The following is a 5011-nucleotide window of genomic DNA, read 5'->3' as shown; positions in this document are numbered from 1 at the left end:
GTATTTTCAATAACCTCATATGCATGCGAAAGCTGGACAATGAGTAAGGAAGACCATATAAGAACTGATGCATTTGAGTTACAGTTTTGGAGGAGAGTATTGAAAGTGCCATGGGCTGGCAAAAGAACCAATAGATCAGTTTTGGAAGAAGTACAGCCAGAGTGCTCCTTGGAGGCCAGGATGGCCAAACTTTGTGTCTCATACTTCGGACATAGTCAGGAAGGACCAGTTGCTGGAGAAGAATCTCATGTTTGGTAAGGTTGAGGGTCAGAGAAAAGGAGGAAGAACCCAACAAGATGGACTGGTCAGGTGGCAGCATCAATGGACTCAAGCGTGTGTCAACAGTAGTGAGGTTGGCCCAGGATCGGGCAGTGTTTCTGTTTGCTGTGCATAGGGTCGCTATGAGTCAGTGTCGACTTGATGGTACCTAACAACAACAAGAAGAGATAAACAAAATTTCAAAGGGCAGCATGAGAAGACAAAGCAGAGTATTATAATGAAATGTGCAAAGACCTGGAGTTAGAAAACCAAAAGAGAAGTAATGTTCAGGATTTATCGAGCTGAAGGAAGAGATGAAAAAATTCAAGTCTTGACTTGTAATACTCAAGTATTCTATGGTCAAAATACTGAACAATGCAGAAAGCATCAAAAGAAGATGGAAGTGCAGTGGTACCACAGATGGAGGCAGAGATGGGGACATGGTGAGAGGGAATAGCTGAGGACTCTAGATCCATGGGAAGAGAGGGACTAAGAGATGGTGGCTAGGAGGCAGACTTACAGAATGTACCCTCTGGTGGTTTAAATTATTATATATGCCTAAGTGTTTTTTTGTTTGTTTGTTTGTTTTTAAAAGAGCTAAAGTGGTTACGAATCGGGCTGCGAACTGCAAGGTCAGCAGTTCGAAACTACCAGCTGATCCGCGGGAGAAAGATGAGGCTTTCTGCTCCCGTAAAGAGTTACAGCCTTGGAAACCCTATACAGGGTCGCTATGAACCGACTCCACGGCACACAACAACAACAACAACAAAGTGAATAGAAAGAAATACTGTTAACTGATGGTACACGAGGGCATTGTAATGAAACAAGGTGTATGATTTGTTGAATGTAAAACTGATGATCTGTCCTGTAAACTTTCACTCAATTCACAATAAAAACCTTAAAACAATAATAAAAAAGAAGATGGAAGGACTACAAAGTCATTGTAGCAAAAAGAAATGGTTGATGTTCAACTATTTCAAGAGGTAGCATATGATCAAGAACCAATGATACTGAAGGAAGAAGGCCAAGGTACACTGAAGACATTGATGAAAAACAAGGCTCTCGGAACTGATGGAATAAAAACTGAAATCTTTCAACAAAATAATGCAACACTGAAGGCACTAACTCATCTACTGCCAAGAAATTTGGAATATGGCCATCTGGCCAACCGATTGGAAGAGATCAATACTTGTGCCTATTCCAAAGAGAGGTGACCCAATGTAATGCAGAAATCATCAAACAATATCACTAATATCACAAGCAAATAAAATTTTACTTAAGGTAATTCAAAAACTGTTGTAACAATACATCAACAGGGAACTGCTGCCATAAATTTAAGCTGGATTCTGAAGGGGATGTGGAACTAAGGATATCACTGCTGACATCAAGTGGATCTTGGCTGAAAGATGTTTACTTGTACTTTATCCAAAGGCTTTCAATGGTGTGACTCATGACAAGTAATGGATAACACAGCAAAGAATGGGTATTTCAGAACAGTTAACATTCATGAGGAAACTGTACTCATTAGACCAAGTTGTTGTTGTTGTTATGTGCCGTGGAGTTGGTTCTGACTCATAGAGACCCTGTACAGGGTTTCCGAGGCTGTAAATCTTTACGGGAGCAGAAAGCCTCATCTTTCTCCAGCGAAACAGCAGGTAGTTTTGAACTGCTGACCCTGAGGTTAGCAGCCTGATTCGTAACCATTACACTAAGGGGATACTGTATGGTTTGAAATCCGGAAAGGTGTGTATCATTTCACTATACTTATTCAATCTTTATTTTGAGCAAATAAGCTGAGAAGCTGGATTATATGAATAAGAACATGGTATTAGAACTGGAGGAAGATTTATTAACCCCCTGCGATTGCAGATGACACAACCTTACTTGTTGCTAACAAAGAGGTCTTAAAATACTTATTGATGAAGATCAAACACTACAGCCTTCAACACGGATTACAACTCAATGTAAAGGAAACAAAAACCCTGACCACTGGACCAATAAATAACATCCTGATAAAAATGGAGAAAAGATTGAAGTTGCCAAATACTTCATTTTGCTTAGCTCCACAATCAACACTCCTGAAAGCAGCAACCAAGAAATCAGATGACATATTGCATTAAGAAAATATCCTGTAAAGGACTACCTTAAGTAAAATGTTAAACAGCAAAGATATTAGTTTGAAGATGAAGGTGGGTCTGACCCCAAGCCATGGTATTTTCAATTGCCTTAAATGCATATGCAAGTTGGACAGTAAATCAGGAAGAACACAGAAGAATGAATTCATTTGAATTAAAGTGTTGACAAAGAACATCAAAAATACCATGGACTGTCAGAAGTACAAACAAGTACAGCCAGCATGCTCTTAGAAGGACAGCCAGCATGGTGAAAGTTGGTCTCTCACAGTTTTAATATATTATCCAGAAGGGACCAGTCCTGGAGAAAAACAGCATGCTTGGAAAAATGGAGGTTCAGTCAAAAAGAGGAAGACTCCCAACAAAATGGATGGACATGGTGGCAACAACAATTAGTTCAAACGTAACAACTGTGAGGATAGTGCATGCCTGGGTAGTGTTTCATTCTATTGTGCATAGGCTTGCTATGAGTTGGGACAAACTCGATGGCAAGTAACAACAATTGTATTTAGGTGCTAAAGAGTCAAAGAATGATTGGAGCAGACAAGTTTTAGGAAGATAGTTTGAAAAATTAAATTTTGACCAGGCTCTTAAGGTAATTTAGGTTGAGATGCATTGACACAGTGGATTACAACAATCCACAACCACTGTGAGGATGGCACAGGACCAATCAGTATTTTGTTCTGTTGTATATGGGACCTTTATGAGATGGTCGCTATGAGTCGGAACCAACTCCACGGCACATAACAACAACGACAAGATGGAAGCAGTTATACAAACGAACAATAGGTTGAGAAAACAGCATCAAGGAAGCTTATCACATAGATATGGGGAGTTTGGGGTAAAGGTTTATAAAGCCAGGGAGGAGAAACAGTGATAGAGAGTCTGGGAGGCTACCCTGAAAAACCTGGATCTTGTAGTTACAGGAACAACAAATCTGTCTCTACAGATCTTAGATAAATGGTGTCCAGAAATAATACTTTTTCTGTAACACTTTTCTGGAAAATGTACAGTGAAAATACTTGTTACGGAAGTTTCAAGGTTGGGTAGGAAGCGAACAAGGACTTAGAAAGTGTGGCTCCAATGAGGCAAAAATACACAAGGGTCATTACATATAAAAGACTCCATGTGGAGCCATTATTTCTAAAATGTCGATTCCCATTATGTGTTTGACCACATAAGAACCACTCTGCTTTTCCAGTCCTGTCAGGTGTTCCATATTTGTGACATCAAATAAGGCCTCTAGAATGGTTGTCATGGGTGGTACACTCAATGCTAATCTGAGACTTCCCTCTCAAACTCGGGTGAGATACAATTACTAGTAAAATAAAAGTAAAAACGGTACACAGTTCAGACAAAATATGTCAAAAGATGATATGCTTTTTGGTTGTACCCCAACACTCCTCTATCTCTAGTATCGTCATCATAGTGTTCTTGTTGAGACTTGCTTCCAGAATTTCTAAGTGATAGCTTTTGTAGGGTTTTCAACTTTATCTTCAAGTTTTTAGGCAGATCCTTATAAAGATGCTGGTGGCACATTCACTCACAACCCTATATTTTCTGTGTAACATCTTTATTGAGATAAAATTAGAACTATGAAACTCACCCTTTGAAAGTATTCATTTTAGTGGTTTGTAGTATATTCATAGAGTTGTACAACCATCACCCCTATCTAATTTCATTAACCCAATCAAGAAATCCTATGCTCACTAGCACTTCCTTCCTCATTTTCCCTTCCACTAGTCCCTGGCAACCAGTAATTTACTTTCTGTTTTAACAGATTTGCCTATTCTGGAATATATACATTATAATATGTAATTACATGGTAGGCTCATTTCCTATGTATCAGTACGTCATTCCTCTTCGTGGCTTGAGTAACAGTCCACTATAGGGACAGGTCACATGCTGTCTATTGATTGGTAGACAGTTGAATTACTTTCAGTTTTTGGCTGTCCTGTTTTTTTTCTTCCTTTCATTTTCTCTTGGCCTTTCTTCCTAATTTCCTACTCCTCACAGTAAGTTCATGATGGATGTTATTACTATCCTCTTTTTATGAATACCGTAAGATTTCAATTGTACAAACTCTTCCTAAAATTCACTGTTCTAAGCAGATCTTCTCTTCCCTTCCCAATGACAGCACAGGTCACTTTAAGATGTGTTTGACCACTGTGAAAATTAAATGGGATAAAGTGTATAAAACCTTTAATAAAAGTTATATATGCACAGGGACTTTCCTAAGGGATTTCCCACCACTTCCTGTGCTGGACTTGATTAAGACCTTTTCACAAGGTATCATCTTCCATGAGCCTTTCTTCTTGGGGACATAAATTCCAGACAGCAGCAATCACATCACTAATCTGTCCTGCATAATATTAGTGCAGTTCACAGGGTACATTTGGGCAGTTAATACTAGCTGACAATAGAAATATTAACATTTATAGAGTACTTAGTAGATATCAGACACTGTGATAAGTGCTTTACATATAGTACATTTCATTTTCACTACAAGTTTATGAGGTAAATAGTATTATTATCCTCTGTATGAGAAAACAGACTCCAAAAGGTTAAGAAGCTTATCCAAGGTCACGGAGACAGAAAAAGAAAAGACTAAGACTGAGGGA

The sequence above is a fragment of the Chrysochloris asiatica genome, unplaced genomic scaffold (assembly GCF_000296735.1).
Source record: "Chrysochloris asiatica unplaced genomic scaffold, ChrAsi1.0 scaffold00047, whole genome shotgun sequence".
Classification (NCBI taxonomy): domain Eukaryota; kingdom Metazoa; phylum Chordata; class Mammalia; order Afrosoricida; family Chrysochloridae; genus Chrysochloris; species Chrysochloris asiatica.
Note: the sequence above shows the minus strand (reverse complement) of the source record.